General features: G+C 40.0%; 1 pseudogene; it reads left to right on the top strand.

The window, feature by feature from the left end:
* Positions 1-9,980: 9,980 nt before the first annotated feature.
* On the top strand, positions 9,981-11,049 carry LOC138385717 (heterogeneous nuclear ribonucleoprotein A1-like; annotated as a pseudogene).
* The last annotated feature ends 504 nt before the right edge of the window (positions 11,050-11,553 follow it).

Genomic DNA, 11,553 nt, shown 5'->3' with positions numbered 1-11,553 from the left:
CAGCTACTTCTCCAATGGGGTAACCTGAACCTTGATTCTTGAGCTATTTCAGTTCTTGGTGGTCTTGCCTATGGAAGGGCAACAGTCTTCCATCAACCTTTCCCACCAAGCACATAAGAAAAATAAAGGAAGCCACTAAGATCCTATTCCTCCTAGGTCCAGTTATACAGCGGTAAGTGCATCTCTCCTTATTAGGCAGGGTCAGTCGCTCAAGCCAACACACTATTCCACTTTCTGCCATTTGTCCCTTGGTATGAAGAGCCCAGCCAGTTTTAGCCTCCAATTCAGAAAAACCACACTATACTCATGAAAAAAGCATTCCTCCCTTGGGTACTGATGAGAGTGAGTGAGTGACACTAAAAAGGACAATGAGTAAAAATTTTGAGAGTAATTAGTTATAATTGTTAGACATATCAGTCCCTTCTCACTCCTTGGTTCCTAGATCTGTGTCTTCTAATTGTGGGGAAACAGTGTCTTATCTCAAATGCTGGTTCAGAGCCTAACCAGCATTCTGCAAAGTAGCTATATCACCAGGTAGAAGAAAATGCCCTGTGAGATTACAGTGCTAAGTCTTTAGGGACCATTTCACCATGTCAAAAGGCTAACTGCTTCATTAATAGGGAGTTCATTAATAGGGAACATAAAATAGTGAATTACATGTGGATTAGTCCATTGTCTTCATTCTTTGTTTTTGATTAAGGAACTCCCTTTACAGCCAATTTGGGTGGGATAACAAGATGGCCTATAAAGCATTCAAAAAGTTTGCAGTTAGTTCCAGCAGAGCCATGGCCAGGAGGAAGTAGAAAAGGGAATGCTGTTCCCTTCCATAATGAGGGCAATTAAATAAAATTCAACAAGGAGCTGACTTGTGTTTGCTAAGTGTGATGCCTATCAGAGATGTGGACTGGTCCCTAAGGCTGACAAATTGAGCACTCAGCTCTGGTAGCAATGTGGTCTGCTCTGATAAGGGAAAAGGCCATGTGGTGGGGTCTACACGAAGCCTCCATCCCTACTCCCATGGTGTCTTAGTTACCTTCCATTTGGATGCCCACCAGAAAGACCCCACGGCAGAAGAGGCTCTCAATTATGTAAATAGACATTAAAGTAGTCAGCTCAGCTCTTTTTCACACTTGCTCAATGGACTCCTGAACTGTCTCATCTTGTAGATCTATTCTCTGTGCTCACATCCTTTTCCTCTATCTCCTAGAGCAACATGTCCAAGAACTGGTCAGAGCCTGACTTTAGGCCTCATCTCCATCCAGGTAAAGTTATGAGATGTTTCACTCAACATTTTACCTAACTGGAGGTTTTCCCTTCTCTATTGTCTTTCAGAGTTAACCCTGTCAGAGGCGTTAAAGCTGCAAAGTCTACTTATAGTTGGTGGCAGTTGTTATCTGGAAAAAGTCATCCTTTGTATTCAACAGCTTGTTAAAGGGGCTCCCCATGAGGCCATAAGCTCAGGTTGAGGATGGAACAGCAGCATGGTATGCTCAGGGGGCATGTAAGCAATCTGCTCATGTAACTGACTTGTTCTTTGGGGGCTTGATGGCACGCTGCCAGGCACATTCCACTTCATTCCTACTTTGCTGCGGATCCTGAATCCTTGATCATAGAAGCTAAAACTCAAGCATATTCATGCACTGTGGACTATCTGATTCACTTAGATGCATTTTCAGAAAAGGGGAGTCACTTGCTAAAGGAAGCAAAGGCTTTCTCCCAAGTCTAGGAGCTTTTCATTGCAATTCTATTACAATTTGCCACAGGAATCATTCAGTATTCGGGTCTGCCTTAGTCACTGCATTAATTTGCTCCGCTGAGGAGACAACATATGGAAGAGCAGTTGCAGTGAGAATCACCACCTGATGAAGTAATGATATGCAGGGCAGCTTTTCTGGCACCAGCTTCATCTTTTCCATGACTCAAGCTCCTGATAGACAGATCTGCCATGCCAGCTTCCAGGAGGTGACCTCAACCCAGGATCCCATCATTTCCTTCCAGCACGAAAGTGACTTCCTACTTGTTTCCTGGGCTCATCTTCTATTTGACTTCCCAGCTCCCCTCTTATCTGCTTCCCCACATTAAATTCCCTTGTTGTAAATACTTGAAGTGGATGCTGTTTTCCTGGGTAGACTATGGGTCAGCTAAGTTGACTCACATTAGTCCCTGTAGGATATAATTAACACATTTTTCTCTGAGTATATAATAGAAATGTCTGTCCTTGTCAACCTTCAGAAACCCCAAATTAGCTGCCTGACCTCTTTTATAAAGGCTATGACAGTGGGAGAACCAAGTGGCAGCTATTTGTTTACCTCATACTGTCAAAATCGTTGATCAAAAGTGATATCATATCCTAGGCTATTTTCAAAAGATTGAAAGATGTACATATGGATATTCATACCTTATGCCCATCTAGTTTCTTGGTTAGGCCATCATACAACATTGATGACCCTTGGAGAACAAAAGTTTTTGTTTTATTATCAAAACGTAAAAATAACACAGACCTTATAGGCTAGCTTCTCCATTTAATTCCCCAAGATACCATGTTTAATCTGAGCCAGAGATTCTGCTTATCTGACCATTTCCTGAGCCCTGATTATTGCATTGCCTTTGGATCTCTGACTACACCCACTTGGAGTCTGCAATTACCTGCTTTCAGCATGACTTCTCCTAACTCTGCTAGCTTAGGGATCCCATTTTCATTGCACCCTCCCATCTGCAGTCCTGGCTTATGAACAGTGATGTGCATTTTAAGGGATTCTGCAGCCTGCCTCAGCAATCTATTTCTCACGGAGAAAAGATTCTTCTGGGCCTTGAAGCAGAACAGAATGAGAGGTAGGTGAATCAAACAAACACACATACACACACAAATATCCAAACCAATATTTCTAGTTCTTACAGTCTTTGTGAGCCAGAAAATCCCCAGTATAATAAAGGGAAAGAATTTCAATGTCACCTAGTATAGGACAGCATTCAGCAATGGTTTGCACTCACCAGGCCATCAGACTTGAAATTAAAGCTGTCTGCCTAGGCTTGCTCATTGAATACAGACGACCTGGTGAGTACTATTGTAATGATTTCAGCAAGATCTGAATTTATGAAATTTCTTCTGAAAATATTTATCCCCCTATCCCTCTGAGGCAATATGTGCTGAATAATTTTTTTTTTTTTTTTTTTTTTGCTACCGAGAGAACAATGAAAATGAAAAGACAGATATGGGCTTGGGCCACATTTGGTTGCCAGATAAAATATAGGATGTCTAGTTGAATTTGAATTCAGTTAAACTACCAATAATTTTTAATATAGGTATGTCCTATGCAATATCTGGGACATATTTACATTGAAACAAATCATTCATTGTTTGTCTGAAATTCAAATTTAACTGGGAACTTGTATTTTTACTTGCCAAATCTGGCAATTGTATAGGTAGGACAGTTAACATTAGCTTTTTATATAAAGGAGCCTTCACTACTTTTGGCAAGGGAGTAAGAAGAAATGGTTAAGAACTAAGGCTACGGCCTGAGATTGCCTGGGTTTGAATCACGTAACCTCTACTCAATGACCATGTGACTTTGAACCAGAACCAGCTACCTAACGTGTAGAGCTGGGGCGCCTCACCAGCCTCCATTCTCTTCATTTCAGCAACAGCTACCCAGATGTCCAGAACTTTGCCCACAAAGAGATGTCCAGTTGCCTGGAGTAACAGATCGATTATTTGGCCACCACTCACCAAGAGCTTTTATATTTCTATACCAGCACATAGAAGGAAGCCTTACTGCCTTTCACCCTCATAAGGTCTAATGGCTAATTCCAGATAATTACCTTTCTCTAGGTGTCTACTGTATGTTTTATTTAGGGGTTTCTCTTGTTTGATTGCAACAGAAAGGAACTCAGATTAACAAGGAAATCACAGATTTTGAGGGGAGGAGTCCAAGGTTGCTCACATGATTTGAAGAAGGGCCACACAAACCAGCTTCAGGAAAGACAGGAATAGGAGCAGTACAACATCAAAAGCCAACTGTAGAAGCCTGATATCTTTGTACCAGGTCCTTACCTGAGCTGACTCCACTGTTTTCTGCTACTGCTTGCATGTCAGATTTCTAATATTTTTAATTTCTTTCTTTTCTTTTTTTTTTTTGCCCAGCTTGAATCTGGGTGTTCTATTCCTGGATTGGAATGGTCCTAGGAGTAGGAATGATGGCACAGCCTCTAAGGGAATCAATGTGAGCTGGGCACATGCCCCAGTTTGAGTCTATTGTAAGCTTTGCCCCAGCAACCCTATAGTTAGGACACTATTATAAGAAAATAATCAGATGTAATAAGTATATGAACAAGGCTTCTTACTGCAGTGAAGATTTGGTAGCAACCTCAATGTCTAGTAATAGGGGAGAGATAAAATTATGGAATGTAAATGTACATTATATATGAGGTGATCATTAATGCTGGATTGATATTTAATGTTATGGAAAATTCCCACATGAAATTTATAATACAAGTCAGAATTTTATAATGGTTCCTTTTTGTAAAAGACTTTTAGAAAATACACTCAAAAACTAAAACTTAGTCTTCACCACCCAGAGATAATTTTGCCTACTTAAGTAGCCTCCATTTTTCTATGAGTCAGGAAATTATTTTTTTTTAATTAAAATATCTGATTGCTTATGACCTAAACTCCTTGGTTGGCTCCAGCTTACCTTTCAAAATGGTTGTCCTTTGTTTCCTGAACTAGCTAGTCAAGAGAAACTGGCTAACTTAGTCTGTGATTTCAAGACTCACAGAAATGCCACATTTTTCATGAAACCCTCAATCAACTCTTAAGTGATCTCACTTGCCACAAGACTACTCCCATCTTGCTTGTATCACTCATTAAGCCCTTCCAGAGCTTTCTTTGGTTAGCTTCAAAAGCATGGGAGGGTTTCTAAATTTCACATTGTTTTTGCCAGGGTAGATGGAGGGAAGGACAAAGAGGAAAGAGGGAGAAAGTGAAAACAGCATGAACTATTCTAGTTTAGAAATGCTAAAGAGTAAAGAAAACATTGATAACCAAATGTAATGTGATCCTTGATTAGATCTTCCATTACACAGTTGCTCTGGGGCTTCTCAAGCTGATATGTATACAATTCACTGGGTTCTTGTTAAAATACAGTGCTGCCAATGCTGCTGGTCTAGGAATCAAATTTTGAGAAACAATACTCTAAAGGGCATTTTGAGACCTGCCAGAAAAATTTCACTGCATTTTAAATAATACATCAATGTTTTATTTCTACAGTGTGGTAGACACATGCGATCGCATGGGGTAATTTCATTTGTAGGAGACACGTATTACAGTGTTTGGGGGAGAAGTGTCGTGCTTCCCGTAACTTACTTTCAATTGGTTCAGGTATAAAATTATGTACATAAATATCTATATGAGAAATAAAGAAAATGGAGTAAAGTATTAACAACTGATGAATCTTGGTGAAAGACAAATGATCATTGCCCTATTCCCTTTAACGTTTTCCAGATTCTGGAAATCAATATAAAAATCTCTATGAAATGATCAAGATAATGCATATGCCTAAGCTATACCCACAGAGATGGAGTCAGTATGTCTGGCGCGAGCCCTAGGAGCCTGCATCTGAAACACTCCCTGGAGGTCCATACAGGTTGTACACAGACCACATCTTGTGAACAATGTTTTAGATGTTAACAGACAATGTTGTTTACTTGATGACTCAGATTCTTGAAATGGCTAGGGTCCCCAGGTCTGAAATACTCTAAAGAGCTGTGGTAGCTATAGCTCAGTTTGCCTGGCAGCCTTTGCGTCCCCCTTGTCCCTCAAACAGCACTTTCCTTGCCTTGGGGATCTTCTCCACAGCTCACAATTTGAGGAGAGATCGACAGAGATGGCACCCACCCCACCCCTACCTTTCAGAAGCATGCACCTGTATAAGTTTTCTGTGTGAATAACAATATAGCATAGATTTAACAGCTTAAAACAGCATATATTTATCATCTCTAATCACTGTGGGCCATGAGTGTGAGCACAGCTTAGCTGGGTCTTCTGCTCTGGGTTTTACCAGGCTGCAGTCCAGGAGTCAGCAGGCTTCCAATCTCATCTGAGGCTCGAGTTCCTTTCCAAGCTCATTGGTTGTTGGCAGAATTCAGTTCCTTGCAGCTGCAGCACTGAGGCCCTCAGCCACCAGAGATAACCATCATTCCACAACATGGCAGTTGGCTTCCTCAAGGCCATCAGGAGACCACTGCTTTAAGTCTCTGACCCTCCTGTTAAAGGACTTACTGGGTTTGGTCAGGCTGACCCAACACAAACTTTCCGTTTAACTCAAATTGATATGGGGCCTGCAAAAGCCCCTCACTTTTGTCATATAATATAAGCTAACTAAGGCAGTGACTATCCAATCATATTCACAGGCCCAGCCCACATTCAAGGGGAGGGAATTATACAGTGTGTATACTGGGAGGGGTGCGAGAATCTTGGGGCCCATCTTAGAGCTCTGCCCACCACGGCACCTGTGGTGCTAGCTTCTGAGATGGCCTTCAATGATCACTTCCACCTCCTGGTATTCAGACCCCTCTATCTTTCTCTCCCACATTGTTTACCACGGTTGGTCTGTGTGACCAATAGAATACAGCAGAAATTATCATATATCACTTCTGAGATTAGGATATAAAAGATACTGTAGCTTCCATTTTGGTTTCTTCTCTTCTCTCATCATACACCCTTAAAGAAGCCAGCTGTTTGCTATATGAACAGCCCTGTGGAGAGACCCACATGGCAAGGAACTGAATCCTCCTACCAATGGCCACACACACGGGCTTAGAAGCAGTTTCTCCAGCCCCTTCAGATAATGGCAACCCCCTGAGAAACCCTGAGCCAAAACCATCCAGCTAAGCTGTTCTCAGATTCCTGTCCCTCAGATACTGACATGATAGATGTGCGTTGTTTTAAGCTGCTAAATTTTAGAGCAATTTGTTATGCAGAAGATTGCTAATGAACACCTGACCCAGGCCTGACTAATCTGGGAAGAGTGAAAGATACCCGTGTCCCTCTTCCCTAGCAGCACGGGAGAAGCACATGTGCAGCAGGAGTTAATGAGCCTGCCAAGAGAGGGGTAGAGATCAAAAGTGGTTTGATGGTGCAAGAGCAGCAGTGGTATTCTTTCAGTCTCTGGATCCAGCCAGGTGTGAATTAGTGCCTTGCCTGTTCCCAGCATAATGAGCCAATGCATTCCTTTTTTTCCTCCCTTTAAGTTCAGAACCTTTAAAGTACGTTTGGATCTGCTGAAAACATTTTAGCCCTCTCTCCAACTCCAGCAAGTGTGAATTTATACTGATATTGCAACAAAGTAAAGCCAAAAACAGTAATTTTTTCCTTCCCCCTCCCATCCCTACCATGACAGCTGTGATTAAGCTGGTTTGAATCTGATTTCTGTCACTTGCAACCAGGAGTTCTGACTCAAAAACCCTCTGGAGGATCAGTTTCATGACTCACTTTGGTCATTTTCTTTTTTTATGGCAACTTTCTGTCAAGGTCATATTGGCTGATCCTGAATCACGTGTTAGGTCGTGCTTTTCAGGTTCCCTGGAAAATAACTTCTGTTTACTTGTGCTTCTAAGAAAGCTCCTATGGCATTTTCTCCTAGGAAAGTCTTAACATGCTGAGAATATAGCAATTTGACTAAATGATCTGCATTTATTTCAGGGTAAATTTTCTCTATGATGTATGGCTTTTTGCTTCCTAACTTAGCTAATCAAACACTCTCTGGGTACTGAGCCAACTGTTCATGCTGAAGCAGCCTGAGCAGTCATTGTGAAGAGAAACACAATAAACAAATCCCACGCATGAATCAAGCAAAAATTCTGAGTTCTAAGATGTAATTTCTCCATACTTGCTGCTCTAAGTGCAAAAGACTCTTTACAGACCCCATACTTAACCCATAATTCTGCCTCCTCCCAGTTCTGAACTGCAGCAATGAGTTAACACAAACTGGGATCTTTCTCCGTGAGTCCCCTCCCCTGCGCAACAAATGCTATTGTGATTTTCTCCTAACACCCTAATACCACTACCAAAGTGACACATGGATAATGCACTTCTAAATTTATAATCATTGGACAAAGTAAAAAATGCCACTCCCTAATTGCCCTCCCCCATAACTCCAAAATTTACCATTTCTCAGAATAGTATAGTACACAAAGTCTGAAAATTCACCTCAAAAGCATCATCTCTTATCAAATCAATTTCTATAAGTTGTCCTGGTGACCATTCGCAAACCTGCTCCTAAAGGAAAAAAAAAAAAAAAAAAAAAACCCTAAAAACCTCACGTTAAATATTCCTATTAATAGTTTTTGCCTTTTGGTTCAAAATATTCAGAGCAGCCAGGAACCAAGTTGAGAGCACTCAGAGGAATTAGTATCAAAAATATCCTGCATTTTCCCCGCTAAAGAATGTTCTCAGTCTACCTTATCAGTTTAAATCAGAGATTCTAAGAACTGACTACTTGGGTTCAAAGCCCAGGTCTTCCATTTAAAGCTGTGTACCATTGGCCAAGTTACCTAACTCCCCTCTGCCTCAGTTTCACATCCATAACATAGGGATAATAGTAATATCCACCTTGAAATTACTGTTATAAAAATTACCTTAATGTTTGCAAAGTAATTAAAATATTGCCTGGCATACAATAATTATTAAATAGCTGCAAAGATCATATTGACACCTGATTGTGTATCTCCCCACTTACCATAGAAGGTGCTCCTTAGGCTTTAGAATAATTCAAAAGCGGCATCACCATCACCTCTGGTGTAGAGCGAGTATTCTCCTGCATGCTGTGTGGATGAAATTAGATTAAAGTGATCTGAGAGTATTAGTGCCTCACACGACTAGCAAAATAAAACATAAATCCTTTTTGAAATAAGATATTATATCAAGCCAAAAAATATTTCTAGAACACTTTTGCAAATACAATGTCTGACACACAGTAAAAAATAATCAGGCATTCAGAGACAAGAGAGCAATCAGACAGAAATAACTGCAAATAAAATAATAAGCACTTCAGATATAAGAGTTTTTAGATGTAGACTTTAAAATAACCATACTTGTTTTGTTCAAAGAGACAAGACAAGATAAAGAATTTTAGCAGAAAACTGAAAACCATAATAAAGACCAAATAAAACTGTAAGATCTGGGAAATCATTGAAATTAGCAACAATTGAATAGATTAATTTGACTAGACAGTTAAAGAGAATCAGTAGCCTGAATATTGATTAGTCCAAAAGAACTATTTACAATGAAGCAAAGAGAAACAGAAGGATGGAAACATTAGAAAGAAAGATTAGAAACAGGATACAATGAGAAGGTGTAACATAGTTTAAGTGGAATTCTAGGAAAGGAAAATGGGAATGTGTAAGAATTATTTGAAGAAATAGATGAGAATTTTCTGAAACTGAAAGACATTAATTCATAGATTCAAGAAGTCCTATCTATAAACCTCAACCAGGATAAACAACCAGGTTCATTGCAAAATGTTAAAAAACAAAGACAAAGAAAGTTTTAAAACAGTCAGAAGGAACAAAAACAAGTCAAAAGACTAATAGGCAAATAGCTGACTTTTAAACAGAGGTAATAGGAACCAAAAGATGAGAATATCATCTTCAGAGTGCTAAAAGAAAATAATTTCCCACCGAAAATAACTCCCAAATTATAACTTCTAACCCCAAATTATAGCAAACATGTATTTCAAGAATAAAGTGAAATAAATTAATCTTCAGACACACAAAACAGAATTTGTAACCAGTGTATCTGTATTAATTATTTAATACTAAAGGCATGCTTTTCAGGCAGAAGGAAAATGATAACAGGTGGAAGCTCAAATTCAGGAAGAGATGAAGAGCAATGAGTATGAGACGAATTTAAATAAGAAGACTAGCTTTCTGCCCGTGGGTGCCACTGAGGAAGCCTCATTAAAGTCTCTCTTCCCTCTGCAGGCATGTCTAAGTCACAGTCTCCTTAAGAAGAACCTGAGCAGCTGCAGAAGCTCTTCACCTGATGGTTGAGCTTGGAAACAACTGATGAGAGTTTGAGGAGCCATTTTAAGCAATGGGGCACGCTCATGGACTATGTGGTAATGAGATATCCGAACACCAAGTGCTCCAGGGGCTTTGGGTTTCTCATATATGCCACTGTGGAGGAAGTAGATGCGGCTGTGTAGATGCAAGGCCACACAAGGTGTATGGAAGAGTTGTGGAATAAAAGAGAACTGTCCCAAGAGAAGATTCTCAAAGACTAAGTGCCGACTAAACTGCGAAAAAGATCTTTTTTGGTAACATTAAAGAAGACACTGAAAAATATCACCTAAGAAATTATTTTGAACCATGTGGAAAAATTAAGTGATTGAAATCATAACTAATTGAGGCAGTGGCAAGAAGAGGGCTTTGCTTTTGTCACCTTTGAAAAGCATGACTCCTTGGATAAGATCGTCATTCAGAAACACCATCCTGTCAATGGCCACAACTGTGAAGTAAGGAAACCCCTATGGAAGCAAGAAATTGCTAGTACTTTATCCAGCCAAAGAGGCTGAAGTGTTCTAGAAACTTTGGTGGTGGTTGTGGAGGTGGTTTTGGTGGGAATGATACCTTTGGTCTCAGAGGAAACCTTGCTAGTCATGGTGGTCGCCGTGGTGGTGGTGGATATGGTAGCAGTGGGGATGGCTATAATGGATTTGGTAATGATGGGAGCAATCTTGGAGGTAGTGGAAGCTATGAAGATTTTGGCAACTATATCAATCAATCTTCAAATTCTGGATCCACAAAACAAAGAAACTTTGTAGGCACAATCTCTGGCCCCTATTGTGGTAGAGACCAACCCTTTGCCAAACCATGAAACCAAGGTGGCTATGGCAGTTCCAGCAGCAGCAGTAGCTATGGCAGTGGCAGGAGATTTTAATTACTGCCAGGAAACAAATCTTAGCAGGAGAGGAGAGCCAGAGAAGTGACAGGGGAGGTACAGTTTACATCGGATTGGTGAACTCAGTCAAGCACAGCGAGGGTGGGGCCTAGCTGCTACAAAGACATGTTTTAGACAATACTCATGTATATGGGCAAAAACTCGAGGACTATATGTGTGACTAATTGCATAGCAAGTTATTTTAGTTTCTGTCCTGTGGAAAGTGTAAAGCATTCCAACAAAGGATTTTAATGTAGATTTTTTTGCAGTCATGCTGTTGATTGCTAAATGTAATCGTCTGATCATGATGCTGAATAAATGTGTCTTTAAAAAATAAGTAGACTAATGGCAATGAGGTTTAAAATACAGATGCTTGAAATATAAATGAAACACGTTATTAACATTCTTATTTTAAATATGAATTAAAGATAGAATTAAAGAACGTAACAATGACTTAAGAGTTTAGAAGGGGCTAAAAGGAGTTGAACTGTCTAAAAGGAGTCTGAGGTCCTTTTACTGCTCATTAAAATCAATTAATATAAGGTTTTAAGAACCAGTGAGGTATATAATTTTTTGATTCACAAGTAAACTATAGAAGAATGTATAACTTCCAAGGT

The sequence above is a fragment of the Eulemur rufifrons genome, chromosome 7 (genome assembly GCF_041146395.1).
Source record: "Eulemur rufifrons isolate Redbay chromosome 7, OSU_ERuf_1, whole genome shotgun sequence".
NCBI lineage: Eukaryota > Metazoa > Chordata > Mammalia > Primates > Lemuridae > Eulemur > Eulemur rufifrons.
The sequence above is the reverse complement of the archived record's forward strand: the minus strand, read 5'-3'. Positions and strand labels throughout refer to the sequence as shown.